The 16014-nt window shown below is 34.3% G+C and overlaps 1 protein-coding gene across 1 annotated transcript in view; it reads left to right on the forward strand.

The window, feature by feature from the left end:
- LOC137628993 (uncharacterized) overlaps window positions 1-16014 on the forward strand; it is a 324656-nt gene that overhangs the window by 227283 nt on the left and 81359 nt on the right. The gene's annotated exons all lie outside the window — the stretch shown is intronic.

A 16014-nucleotide genomic window follows, 5' to 3' on the forward strand; every position in this document is an offset into this window, starting at 1 on the left:
TTATGATAATTGATAGAGTTATAGGGAACGGTTATAAGGATGTGCACAGTATTATATATGTTTTCTTCCTCCTGTGACCAACTTGTGAAATAATCTTCGAAATCGGGTAGTTGAATCGATTGAACTTGAAAAATTCAAACTTGCAGCATATGATTTTTATGTTGAACAGGGTGACATAAGTCTCTTTTTATAGTTTATATATGAAATATCTGTTTTAATGTTGTTACGGTTCTTAAAATATTTTGTTTTATTTGTTCATTACTTCTCTTGTAGTTTATTTATTTCCTTATTTCCTTTCCTCACTGGTCTATTTTTGCTTGTTGGAGTCCCTAGGTTTATAGCATCCTGTTTTTCCAACTAGGGTTGTAGCTTTGGTAATAATAATAATAATAATAATAATAATAATAATAATAATAATAATAATAATAATATCACTGATAGAAGGAAACTTGTCGAGAGTAGTTGAAAGAATTTTTAAATGATAGATTGAATTTTTTTTCTTTTTTTATTAAAATGGGACAGTGATGTGCTATGTCTCTGGGGATGTTTGAGAGACTTGGCTAGCTGTTATTTTTCTTGATTTATATAAATAGTTCTATATGCTGTATTGTATCTGAATAATTATTAATTAAAAGTTAAATTGGATGGTGTGTTATGAGAAGTCAGATAAAGGGCACTGGAATGAAGGGGTGTGTGAAATAGTTGATTTTTGCAAATGATAAATCCCAGACTGGGCATATGAAAAGCTACCACAGAAACTATGAAAGTGTTCAGAAGAGGATGAAGTTGAAAGCAAAAAAAAAAAAAAGAAAAAAAAACCTAAGGTATAATGGTTAATGGAAACCAGGTAAGTATATCAGTGAATGAAAATTGGAATGATTAAATTATGGAGGTAGTTGATTCATACACTTTTTAAGGAGTTAATGTACAGAATAAAAGGGTTTAGGTGTCACATATTAAATAATGCAAAGATCGTTGTCAGGATCAATCTGATGACATGGAAGTGTAATTGCATCCCCAATTAGTATAATAAATATTACAATTTGCTAGAATGCTTTCTCAAAGGAATTCACGAAAAAGTGTCGGAAGAGAATTGGATTGTCTGTAAAAGGCTTGATGGAATGTATAAATGTATTGCTGAACAAGTATCCTTAATTGAAGAGATGTGTGGATTTTGAATGCGAATGAAAGAAAGATTAAAGTTGCATACGTTAATATTTCATGTGCATAAAAAGTGTAGAAAAATAAAGGAGATGGCAGATTGAACATAATGATTTGAGATGGATTGACTTCCTGGAAATAATGGAGCGGAGAGTTTTGTGGAAGAAGCGTTTAGTTCAGAAATGTTGTCAAAAAGGAAGTAAAAGGATACCTAAGTTGTGGTGACCTATTGGTAACATCCCTTCCTGGTGATCGCCAGACAGGAGTTCGGGTCCCGCTGAAACTCGTTAGTTCCTTTAGTGTCTGCAATCTCACCATCCTTGTGAGCTATGGTTGGGGGGTTTGGGGGGGCGCCTATATGTCTACCTGTTCTATTAGACCATTCTATTTCTTTCCGAGTTTTCTTTAAGAAGTTCTCTATCCTTCCGGAAGTCTCTCTTGTCTCATAAAGTGATCATTCAAGTTTTGTGATCAATCATACCCCTATTTTCCTCTGGGTTAAAATTGCTCCTCTTCTTTCCAATGGGTCCTTTCATAAGAGCTCTAGTCCATCAACTTGTGGATCTGATATTAATAGATTATATATGAAAGATCTGTTTTGATGTTGTTACTGTTCTTAAAATATCTTATTTTAATTTCCTTACCTCTCGTATAGTTTATATATTTATCTATTTCCTTTTCTCACTAGGCTATTTTTCCATGTTGGAGTCCTTGGGCTTATAGCATGATGCTTTTCCGTTTAGGATTGTAGCTTAGGTAGTAGTAATAATAATAATAATAATAATAATAATAATAATAATAATAATAATAATAGGATTGAAACATAACCATGCACCTCTTTCACATCCCTAATTAAAGTTGATAAAAATTGTCCAGTTCCATTATTTTCAGATTGACGGATGTTTAAAGGTTTCGATAATTTTTTTTAGGTTTTGAAATATTTCACCTAATCTTTATATGCAACATCTATTTAGGTTCAAACCTCTAAAATGTAGAAATGAATGTTCCTTTTATTTCTTTACCTTTTGCGTCTCTCTTCTGGATTTCTCCCACTGTCTCGGTTTCGTGCTGTTCGTTTTTAATACCTAACACCTTTTGAGAGGTGAGCTCATCGCTTTCTATATGACCAGGCTTCTGTCTCTTTCCCTGTATCCATTCGTTTTTTTTCCTCTTGCTATGCCGCATTCTACGTTGTCTCCTTTTCCTCTTTCTTGTAGTGACTGTTCTATTTTAATCTCTCTCTCTCTCTCTCTCTCTCTCTCTCTCTCTCTCTCTCTCTCTCTCTCTCTCATGGTTACTGGTTGATCACACACTATGAATAAAAAAAATAAAATGGCGATGATGACGAATGTTATTCATAATGCTGAATAAAGTTAACCAATTACGGATTTATAGCTTATAGGTGGCGTCTCTGTCTGGTGATCGCCAGACGGGGGTTCGAGTCCCGCTAAAACTCGTTAGTTCCTTTTGTGTTGGCAACCTCACCACATTTATGAGCTAAGGAGGAGAGGTTTTTGGGGAGGCTATAGGTCTACCTGCTGAGTCATCAACAGCCATTATCTGGCCCTCCTTGGTCCAACCATCATACTTACATGTATACGTCGAACCTATTATGTTTCAAAGTGTTTTAAGTTGAAGACAAACACCTTCTATAGACATGAAAATAACTATTATATGACCAAATAGAATCATTCTTTGATGAACAAGAAATGGAACCTGTACCAGATAACTTGGACAAAGCGGAGGTCCTGCTTCTAAAAATAACGTTATCCCGTAATGATCATATTCTCTGATTATACATCATTAACATTCTAATTAAGCTGTCCTTCTGGGATGAACAAAAATAGTCCCCTGCTATTGTTTCGAGCCTTAATCCAATAAAAGGTTAATTAATGGTATCAATCATCCATGAAAGCCGTTTCTATTGACTTGCTCAAGGGCGTTCTTCATAAAGTTGGTCAAAACAGGAAGCCAAACAAAATTCCCTGATTAGACGCCATCCAGATTATTTTCATGGAGGCTTTGTGAAGTCTATTATCGGCATCTTTTTTCATTTTTATTTAAGTCTTCAGAAAGACGATGATTGGATCGGCTTTAATGGCTGCTGATGGTGAGGATGGTGAGTAATAGCAATGGTGATAAGGGTTGTCATAATTATTTCTTAAGTTGTGGTGCGATAAACAAAATTTTGCTATGTAATTTTGAAAACGATGGTGATTATCATTTAAACTATGTAACTGATGGAGATCAAAATTCTTAGACCTTGAATGGGCAAAACGGTGGGTTGTGATGGCCGATGTGGTGACGTCCCTGACTAATGAACGCCAGGCTGGGGATCGAGTCCCGCTCAAACTCGTTAGTTCCTTTGGTCGCTGCAACCTCACCATCCTTGTAAGCTAAGGATGGGATGGGGAGGTTGGGGGAGCCTATAGGTCTATCTGCTGAGTCATCAGCAGCCATTGCCTGGCCTTCCTTGGTCCTAGGTTGCATAGAGAGGTGGCTTGGGCGCTGATGATATGTGTATGTGGTCAGTCTCTAGGGGATTGTCCTGCTCGATAGGGCAATGTCACTGTCCCTTGCCCCTAACATTCATGGTCGCCCTTTAAACCTTTATAAAAACAAATTTCGGTACTACTATCTCTCTCTCTCTCTCTCTCTCTCTCTCTCTCTCTCTCTCTCTCTCTCTCTCTCTCTCTCTCTCTCTCTCTCTCTCTATATATATATATATATATATATATATATATATATATGTATATATATAAATATATATATATATATTTATTATTATTATTATTATTATTATTATTATTACTAGGTAAGCTACAACCCTAGTTGGAAAAGCAGGATGCTATAAGCCCTGGGGCCCCAAAAGGGAAAATAGCCCAGTGAGGAAAGGAAACAAGGAAAAATTAAATATCTTATGAACAGTAACAACATTAGAATAAATATTTCCTAACTAAACTATAAAAACTTTAACAAAAGATGAGGAAGAGAAATAAGATGGAATAGAGTGCCTGAGTGTACCCTTAAGCAAGAGAACTCCAACCTAAGACAGTGGAAGACTATGGTACAGAGGCTATGGCACTACCCAAGACTATAGAACAATGGTTTGATTTCGGAGTGTCCTTCTCCTAGAACTGCTTACCATAGCTAATGAGTCCCCACTACCCTTACCAAAAGGAATGTGGCCACTGAACAATTATGGTGCAGTAACCCCTTGGGTGAAGAAGAATCGTTTGGTAATATGTGCTTTCAGGTGTATGAAGACAGAGGAGAATATATAAAGAATAGGCCAGACTATTCGGTGTATGTGCAGCTAAAGGGAAAGTGAACCGTAACCAGAGAGAAGGATCCAATGTAGTACTGTCTGGCCAGTCAAAGGAACCCGTAAGTCTCTAGCGATAGTATCTCAACGGGTGTCTGGTGCCTTGGCCAACCCTGAGGAATTTTTGCTAAGGCATGGTACTGATTTTAGGCTTTAAATTGCATGTATGGTGCCATAAGCGTTTTCTAAAACCAAACGAGGCTACAGTCTATTTACAAAAAAATCCGTTTAGTTTGAGAAAATTACATACACTCATGCACAGACACACACACGCAAATAATCTATATATATATATATGTACATATATATATGTATGTATGTATGTATATATATATATATATATATATATATATATATATATATAGATGAAACTATAAGAGATATTAATCGAGTGCCATATGTGGATGAGATCGTGATGATGGGTAGATGGAGATGGTTTGTCCATGCTCTTCGCACTCCCCAAGAGAGATTAGTTCACCAAACTTTCAATTGGGCTCACAAGGCACTAGAAGAGTTGGAAAACCCATGTCTACATGGCTGAGGACTATGAAATGTGAAGTAGTAGATAATGAGTGGAGAAGTATTGATTTAAAAGGTCAAGATAGAGACGACTGGGGAAATCTAACCGAGGCCCTTTTCGTCAATAGGCGTGGGAGGAGATGATGATGGTTTTATATATATATATATATATATATACATATATATATATATATATATATATATATATGCATATATATGTGTGTGTGTGTATATAAATGTACCTATGATGGATTAATATACGTGAAAAAATAAATTAAAGATTTTAGAGTTGTTTCGGCAACTTTGAAAGAATGGAAAGTGTACTGTTCAGAATTATTGGACGGGCGGAGAAAAGAACGTTGAAAGCTGACTAGATGGAACTGAAGAAACTTGATATTCTGGAAGTCCAAAGTCCGAGCAGAACAGAGTTGGTCGTGATTGTGTAGAGCTTCAGCTTCAACTTACTGGTTCTTGTGCTTCTTTTTCGCTCATTGAGTTAAACTTTTGCCTTTTCTATTAAAGCATGATCCTAACAGTGACTTCTTTACTTTTTGTCTGTAGTCATGTCCATGTATTACGTTATATACTTGTTGCTTTGAATTTAGGAAATAGAAGAAGTCGGGATATTTCTGAGGAAAACATGGAAACACGTTGACATTACTGTGATTTGAAAAAAGGTTGGAAGCATACAGCGTACAGAATAAGTTTGAATCGTTTTCACAGAGTAGGGGGCACTCATTAAGAAGGCAGGTGATGTACTGAACGGTAGAAGAAAGGCTAGAATCTAAGTAACAGAGATTGACCAGTTGATTGTAAGTAATATGACGTCGAAGCTACTAGGGTCACTGACGGAAAGTGTATCATTTTGGCATAGGGTTCTTCTGCCGGCTAATAGTTGGACAATTTGACAGGCGAAGGGATTATTGATATACTTACGGATAGATGAAAATGAAAAAGTTGTCATACAATTTGGATTTTTTTTTTTCACTTTTACAAATTATGGTGTGTCATGGTTTCTCTGTTATAGGTTACTTCCTTAATTTTCTTAGTGATTATATTGCAGTTTATATTTGGGTTATGTGGCAAGGCTGCTAAAACCCACTTGCAAAGAAACTCCGAACGGTATAAATAGCCTTCCCTGTGAAGTGTGTTATATCGGTTGTCAGTTAACCTTCAGAAGACGGTCTCTCCTAAGGGATGGGTAACAAAGTTACCAATTATATTTGCAAATTTCTCCTGAACGTGGAATTTGATCGTCTGGTCGAAGTATAAAAGGTTGCAACACTTTACACGGTCTTAAGACTGAGGTCAGCCGCCAACCCCCCCCCCCCCCCCCCCCCTCTCTCTCTCTCTCTCTCTCTCTCTCTCTCTCTCTCTCATACGTAAAGCTCATTATTGCAAAAGTAGCTTATCCGAAAGCTAAAAGTATAAGTCCCTTATACCTATAATGCTATTAGCAACTGTGTCCATACAAAAACAAAAGGCTGTGGGAAAGATAAGTATATAATTGCTCTTTTTTTATATAATCCTTGAGGAGAGCAGATATAATGAGAGCATTCTTTTTTTTTTCAAATTACCTAATGGTACGGAATTAGAGATTATAATTTTATAAGTGTATCAGGATATTGCTTAGTTAATTAATAATGGTATGCAGGTGTTCACGATTTCGTTTAATTAATGATAACTCCTTTTGAAATGACAATTTCATGTAATCCCAAGACCCTGTAAACAATTAATTCCCTAATTAATTAATAAGGGTGTTATAACTAATCATAGTTCAGTGTAATTACAGCTCCCTGTTGTTAATGGTAATATTGTGTTATATATGAAACACCCAAGCTGTCATAACTCCAAGCAAACGGTCAGAAATTTAATGAATTTATACCTGCTAATATTTTTCTACTCCCTATAGACTTTTCATTGTATTAAAACACGCGATCTACACAAGTTGGCCAAGGTACCATAGAATGATGAAACATGATTATCTCTGTATTTTGTTTGAATAAAAAGCTTACTACAGGCTGCCATCCATTGTAACTTTGGAAAGTATTGCTCCTCTAAATGGACTAAATAATGAATGACCTTCGTGAGAGAACCTCAATACACAAGTTAATGAGAACTCTTTTAGGTGTTCGCCTAATCCATCGTGTGTTAAGATTTCACTTTGATATATCTAAACATTACGATATTTTAATGATCTTTACGGATTTAGATTCCATAAGCTGATTTGTATAGAACACCATTGAACAAAATCCATGTTCATGATACTCTTACAAATGCAGGTATTCATCGTACGTTCCCTCAATTGACGTAGTTTTTCGTTTCCCAGATAAACAAAGTTGCGCTATTAAAGGTATAAGGTAAAGGTGTCTAGTTTCAGTTCCAATATCATCAGAATAGGTGCTCACCAGAACGTCAGCCGGGCAAGCCCAACCCTTACTGTGGTTACCCTAACGCAGCAGGGGCTTCCCCAGTAAACTGCCTAAACTCACGGTCCCAGTCTGGGATCGATCTGGTGCCATGCTAATGGTAGGCGAACACGTAATCACTGTACGAGCCCGGAGAATAGTTGACAGTTTGCAGACACGAGTCAAAATCCTTTTTGGAGATAAAGTTAAATTCTCTTATTTGTTTCAGAATTGAAATAATATTTATATATGTCATATTAAAGTATGATATAAACTTGGCATCTGTAATGGCGTATAAGGTAGCTTATTATGAAAGTAAGCTAGAAGTAAATAGTAGAATGGCGCCATAGCAGACATATTAGCTGAAGAGAGTAATATATTCTCCCGTATTAGAGTCAACAGGGCCATGACCCAATAACTGGCAGACACAACCAAATGTAGCTTGCAGATGAAGTTTTTTTTTTTATTTATTTATTTGATTAGTATTGTATATTTCGGGAAATAGTGACACACACGCACGCAAATAATATATATATAATTATATCTATGTATATATACATATGCACACACATGCGTGTATATGTATAATATATATATACATATATATACACACACACACACATATATATATATATATATATATATATATGTGTGTGTGTGTGTGTGTGTGCGTGCGCGCGCTGATGAGCTCTTTGTGTAGTTGTTTGAAGCCGTTATTGTTGAAGTTTTATGCAAGGGATTTTATTTGCGATTTTTCAATTGAAATTTGGTCCTGATAGTGTCAAGGAAAATGGCTTATTGCTGATATATATATATATATATATATATATATATATATATATATATATATATGTGTGTGTGTGTGTGTGTGTGTATATATATATATATATATAAATTAGATATATAAATACACTCACTTGAGTCTCATAAGCATCCACTCACACTTCCCTTCACAGACTATGCCATTAACCACTAACTTTTGCAGTTTCACTTCATTCATATCAAGAATCTTCATTTTCAACACTTCCACCCCATTTGCCCAACCAATTTTAGATTTCCTAGCTTTTCTGAATTACGTTCTATTCCCCTAAAACTATTGTAGTATATTCTTTCTACGTGGCCGAAATACCCCCGGAATACTCTTATCTTTCCTGTTACTTAAACTGTCCTTTTAACGACGGCTACTTATCTCCAGGTTCCCACCTTATCAGTTAGTCTCACGCACAAATACTCTGCATGGACTTCATCTCAAAATTCTCAACTTTTTTCTCTTGTTTAGATGCTATATCCCCACTTGACTTCTATAAATTAGAGCGGGCTTAACAGTACCCCCAATTATTTTAATCTTTTCTCCCAGAGACAAATCAAATCTCTATAAATCTTTTGCACACATCCTGCTTCCTTTTCTTTGCTTATTTTTTGACATTTGACTCCCCTTCTCTCTCATCTTGTTATTATCTGTTATATTTACTCACATGAAACGAAAACTTAAAAACTTTCATTCTTCTACCATTCATACTGACGTTTACTGACGCTTCCTTCTTTCCATTCCCGATTTACTTCTCAAGTTATTAGGGTAATCCCCACAATATCAACACTTACATTTTACCAATATAAATTCTTAGAAACTCCCTGTCATAACTCCTTTCTCAATCGGAATTATCTATATTTTATATAGCTTTAGGATTGTTGCGCTTCTTGTATAGATATCTTCGAGTGTTCTAACATAAGATTCATCTATTCCTTGTCTTTAATTGACTTTCATTACTGCTGAAGTTTTGACAGAACCAAAAGCTTTCTCATAGTCTATAAATGCCATACATAGTGGTTTGTCACATTATGTTGATTTTTCCATTAGCTGGTTAATTACATGGATATTATGGTCAGTTGTTGAACACCCACTTCTGAAGCGTGCATGCTCTCTTGATTGATTAAAATCTAGCTGTCTTTCTATTCGGCCTAATATGATCTTTGTACATATTTTATATATTACGGAGAGTAAGGTTATTGGGCGGTAGTTTTTCCAAGCTGTAAGCATAGAGCATTCTTGTAGACATTTTGTGTAACGTTCAGCCAGGTTTACTTCTTTGAAATCTCCTCCATATATTATTAAATCAATTGTTAGGCTATCTTTTCTTGCTGCTTTGCCTCTTTTTATGCCCCTTAATGCTTTCTTTACTACTCCTATTGTTACCTTAGTTACCGGTTTAGGTGGTTCATTGCTTTTATTGGCAAATTTAGTTCTTATTTCACCATTGTATAGCATTGTATGTAAATATATACATATATATATATATATATATATATATATATATATATATGTGTGTGTGTGTGTATATATATACTGTATATTATATATATATATATATATATATATATGTAAATATATACATATATATATGTGTGTATATATACTGTATATTATATATATATATATATATATATATATGTATATATATACACATATTTAAATATGATTTATATATATGTGTGTGTGCGTGTTTATATGTATGCATAGGCATGCGTGTGTGTGCGTAAATGTATAAATATATATGTATACACACACACACACACACACACACACACACACACCACACCCCACCATAAGAGTATGGATTTGCCTTCATGATTTTACTATTGGTATAATTTACTTTGAACTTTCTTATTACTTATAATTTCAAACGTTTATGTCATTTCTTCTGCACCTTCCACCCATCCAAATTGCAAACAGTCTTGGTGGGTGCATTGGTTGACTGTTACAAAAGTTCGAATAGCGTTTGCTAGGCCCTTAATTTGCTCCCAACCTACCATCCATCAGTTCAGCTGTCATGAAAATGGTATTTACATCTGCTGAGGTTAAAGAAAAGGGCATGTGTAACGCCCTCATCCCTTTAGACTTATGCTGTGAAACTGGAAGACTAATCTTTTGGCGGTAACCCCTCCAGAGAAAATAAAAACATCTCCATAGAAAAAGAATTATCACACGCATATATATATATATATATATATATATATATATATATATATATATATAGATAGATAGATAGATAGATAGATCATCTTCTTCTTCTCTGTCTACATCTTTTCCCACTTTTCTCCTATACATACATGTATATATGTGTGTAAATAAATAAATAAATATATATATACATATATATAAAATCGCTTACTGATCGTTATCCATCACAGATAAGGCACTGTTTTATTATATACTAATAATTCCAACCTTTGAATTCTTGGTAAAAAAGTAAATTCCACTTTATACAATTCCTAAAAGAAGAAGAATTTAAAGTATTTATTTATATGTAAAATTTCTCTTTCCTGGCGGATAACTGTAAGGGAATGAATATGTGCTCCATGAATGAAACTGGTCTCAAATTAAAGGCGTTGTGACCAAAGCGCGTTCACTAACATCTTCAAACATCCTCATGGTAAATATTTGCATCATGTAGTCAATATTAGAAATCAAATTAAAATTTCACCTGTTGCATTTCATAGACGAATATTCATTTTAAACTCAGAGGCATAGCTAGAGATTTGAGGGTCCCCCGGGGGTGGGGGGGGGGGTGATGTCCGAGTCAGTAAAGGGGACCCCCCTTCCCCTTTTCCATTACGAGTTGAAGGTAATTTTAAATGGCTACTTAGGTACTCTTATTTTCTGACCTTACTGTGGAGGCCCTCTCTCTTAGAGGCCAAGGGACCATTTTCGCCCTACCCCCTTTAATAACAATGTAAAAGGAATATTAAGTACTTGATGCAAATCCTCTCTTAAGATACTCTCTCTCTCTCTCTCTCTCTCTCTCTCTCTCTCTCTCTCTCTCTCTCTCTCTCTCTCTCTCTCTCTCTCTCTCTCTTTATTTCAGCAGCTCTCCTTTTTTTTATATTTCATAGTAATTTAGGCTAAATTTTATTGTTATTTGTCAGTTCTGCTGTAAACAAAACTCGAAATCGTTCAATGAAGAGGATGAGCGAAGTAGTAAATAAGTGTAGATAAAACTAACAAATTGATAATAGAAATAAAGAATAAATTGTAAGAGAGATTAAAACAGATGACAAAAAGTTAAAGATTGAAAACAAATAAAAGAAACTTGAATCTTTCAGCCATGAATAGAATCTCCTTGATGAATTGCAGCATCTTTTTTTCTCTCTCTCTCTCTCCCCGATGCCATGTTTCTCAAGCGACATTTTTCCATTGCCACATATTTCGTGCGTCGGTTTTTTTCCAATAATACTTTCATCTTTGAGTTTTGTCATACGTCATCGGTAATTACCTGCAAGATTACTCCGCAATATGTTACGTGTGATGATGGGAAATAATATTTTTTTATTATAGTTGTATTGAATTATTGTTTCTCCCATTGGTTTATATAGGGGTTTTAAAACGCTTGTTTAGTTGATCTGATCGTTATATTGAAAACGGATGTTTCAAGATCCTTTGGGGAGACAGAAAGCCTCAAAAAAACAAAGTAAATTTTTTTTTATCATGATAATAAAACCGGACGTTTTAAGATAATTTGGGGGGAAGAAAGCCTTTAAAATATGTTACCTTAGAACCTCCAAACTAGTGTGAAAACTTGTAGTAACGATTGTGTCATAAGGAGTTAGATTTTCTTTCATTTTCGCCCTTGTATTAGAACCTCCAAAATAGTGCAAAACCTTGCTGTAACGATTGTGTCATAAGGAGTTAGATTTTCTTTCATTTTCGCCCTTGCATTAGAACCTCCAAAATAGTGCGAAACCTTGCTGTAACGATTGTGTCATAAGGAGTTAGATTTTCTTTCATATTCGCCCTTGCATTAGAACCTCCAAAATAGTGCAAAACCTTGCTGTAACGATTGTGTCATAAGGAGTTAGATTTTCTTTCATTTTCGCCCTTGCATTAGAACCTCCAAAATAGTGCGAAACCTTGCTGTAACGATTGTGTCATAAGGAGTTAGATTTTCTTTCATTTTCGCCCTTGCATTAGAACCTCCAAAATAGTGCGAAACCTTGCTGTAACGATTCTGTCATAAGGAGTTAGATTTTCTTTCATTTTCGCCCTTGCATTAGAACCTCCAAAATAGTGCGAAACCTTGCTGTAACGATTGTGTCATAAGGAGTTAGATTTTCTTTCATTTTCGCCCTTGCATTAGAACCTCCAAAATAGTGTGAAAACTTGCTGTAACGATTGTGTCATAAGGAGTTAGATTTTCTTTCATTTTCGCCCTTGTATTAGAACCTCCAAAATAGTGTGAAGCCTTGCAGTAACGATTGTGTCATAAGGAGTTAGATTTTCTTTCATTTTCGCCCTTGCACTAGAACCTCCAAAATAGTGTGAAAACTTGTAGTAACGATTGTGTCATAAGGAATTAGATTTTCTTTCATTTTCGCCCTTGTATTAGAACCTCCAAAATAGTGCGAAACCTTGCTGTAACGATTGTGTCATAAGGAGTTAGATTTTCTTTCATTTTCGCCCTTGCACTAGAACCTCCAAAATAGTGTGAAAACTTGTAGTAACGATTGTGTCATAAGGAGTTAGATTTTCTTTCATTTTCGCCCTTGTATTAGAACCTCCAAAATAGTGTGAAAACTTGTAGTAACGATTGTGTCTTAAGGAGTTAGATTTTCTTTCATTTTCGCCCTTGTATTAGAACCTCCAAAATAGTGTGAAAACTTGTAGTAACGATTGTGTCATAAGGAGTTAGATTTTCTTTCATTTTCGCCCTTGCATTTGAACCTCCAAAATAGTGTGAAAACTTGCTGTAACGATTGTGTCATAAGGAGTTAGATTTTCTTTCATTTTCGCCCTTGTATTAGAACCTCCAAAATAGTGTGAAGCCTTGCAGTAACGATTGTGTCATAAGGAGTTAGATTTTCTTTCATTTTCGCCCTTGCACTAGAACCTCCAAAATAGTGTGAAAACTTGTAGTAACGATTGTGTCATAAGGAGTTAGATTTTCTTTCATTTTCGCCCTTGTATTAGAACCTCCAAAATAGTGCGAAACCTTGCTGTAACGATTGTGTCATAAGGAGTTAGATTTTCTTTCATTTTCGCCCTTGCACTAGAACCTCCAAAATAGTGTGAAAACTTGTAGTAACGATTGTGTCATAAGGAGTTAGATTTTCTTTCATTTTCGCCCTTGTATTAGAACCTCCAAAATAGTGTGAAAACTTGTAGTAACGATTGTGTCATAAGGAGTTAGATTTTCTTTCTTTTTCGCCCTTGTATTCTCTTTATTTTAGTGTCGTGTCAAAACTACACAGTATTCTAGAAGTTTTATTCCAGCTATGACGAAGATGTGGAATGATCTTCCTAACAGGGTAGTTGAATTGGCAAAAGTGCAAACTTGCAGCAAATGGTTTTATATAGGCTGACACAAGTCTCTTTTTTTATAGTTTATCTATGAAAGATCTATTTTAATGTTGTTACTGTTCTTAAAAAATTTTATTTTAATTCTTTATTACTTTTCATATAATGTATTTTTTTCCTTATTTCTTTTTCTCACTGGGATATTTTTCCCTATTGGAGCCCTTAGGGCTATAGCATCCTGCTTTTCTAACTAGGGTTGTAGTTTAGCTAGTATTATTAATAATAATAATAATAATAATAATAATAATAATATTAATGATAATAATAATAATAATAATAATAATAATAATAATAATAATAATAATAATAATAATAATAATGATGATGATGATGATACTATTGTTGTAGATTGTCTGGCCTTTCTTGCCAGACAACGGGTCTTGTAATTCTGGTAAATTGAAGTATCTCAAGAATGCTTGAACGGGTTCTGATGAAACTTATTAATTCAGTAATTTTGATTAGTTTGGTAGTGCAAAACGAGGGTAATTTACGACTTATTGGCTTCCAAACAACTTAGACTAGATTTCCTTTGTAATATATGAGTGAATAGTTAGTTTTTAATGCATTAATGATTTTGATATCCATTATTATTATTATTATTATTATTATTATTATTATTATTATTATTATTATTGTTATTATTATTATTATTATTATTATTATTATTATTATTATTATTAGGTAAGCTACAACTTTAGTTGGAAAAGTGAAATGCCATAAGCCCAAGTGCTCCAACAGGGGAAAATACCCCATTGAGAAAAGGAAACAAGGAAATAAACAATAGGAGAAGTAATGAACAATTAAAATGATATATTTATACACACACACACACACACACATATATATATATATATACACATATATATATATGCCAATAAGTTATTTTCATGAGGTGATTTGTTCATTATTTAGTAGATTGACGAATGAATGCTCTCAAACGAGTATTGTTCTTAGTTAAGTTTGAATGCTTATCATCCCTTTGTTTTGCGAAACCTAATGACAAAATATATACAAATCCTATTATTTAGGTCGAGCCTGAAGAAGAACGGAAAAAAAAATAATTGGAGAGAGAAAAACAAAGTGTAACCGAACTCCAAAGGAAGCAATAACAGGAGTTTTGAAGAAGAGAGTTCATTGAACTTTGGGAAAACAGATGCCCTATAAAAGCTCACCGATAATTTACGCTGTTGGGTGTTGTAACTGATTGCTGATTTAGCGGAAAATTAACTAATTAAGTCGTTTTTTCAGTTGATTAAATCAAACTGAATTGTTTAGGGTAGTGGCAATACGATATTATGTTAGGCTCTCTGGGTTGTTTGCAGTCCCATTGGTCCTCTTTTATTTTTAAGTTTAATTTGATCTACCTCTCATCTCATTTGATATATTTTTCTTTTTAGTGTCTAGAAATATGGGTTAGTTATCTGGTTACTAGAAAACATTTAATTATAGTATCGTCATTAAAGACGACTATATATTGTTTTTCTTTTAAAAAATCACAGGACTACTACGCAAATTTTATTGCTTATTCATATAAGTCGGTTAAGGAAATTAAGATATGTTATTTATTATTAGTAAAGACTCTGGATATTAATTTTTCTGTTCAAAAAAAATATTTCATGAAGTTTTAGTGGACGGCTTGAATATGGAGTATTAGAGAATAATGACATATTGATTTTTTTATATTTCCCAATCGAAATACAATGTCTTCCTCAGGGGGTTTTAATTTCAGAAATAATACTCTTTTCCATGGAGAGTTTAATCTATAGCTAGTAACCGTTATACTGCAAGGACATTGGCGAACATCGTAGTGTTAAATGCAGTATAATCTTATCGGCAAATACACAGCTTGGTATTACCAAATCAATTAGTCGGTCATAACAGAGAATGGATAATAAATTGGACGTTCATCACAAACGCTGTGCAGAGCAATATGCGAATGTAAGGTCTGCTCAGTTCAGATAACTGAGGAGATATGATATCCCTTGCAATGGCATTAGGTGATTCTCCTACCGGGGTATCATCTGGATTATACTGACTCCACTGGAATTTACGTACGACATAATTTCTCCCCGAAGGGAAATTTTGCTTTTATATTACACTTTTGGCATACATGAAATTTTGCACGTGCCAGTGACAATATATCATTGCTATTCTTTGGAACACTGGAAATATGCCATTGCTATTTTATAGAACAATGACAATATTTCATTGCTATTCTATAGAACAATCTAACGATATGTCATTGCTATTCT

Source organism: Palaemon carinicauda, chromosome 37 (assembly GCF_036898095.1).
Source record: "Palaemon carinicauda isolate YSFRI2023 chromosome 37, ASM3689809v2, whole genome shotgun sequence".
Lineage (NCBI taxonomy): Eukaryota > Metazoa > Arthropoda > Malacostraca > Decapoda > Palaemonidae > Palaemon > Palaemon carinicauda.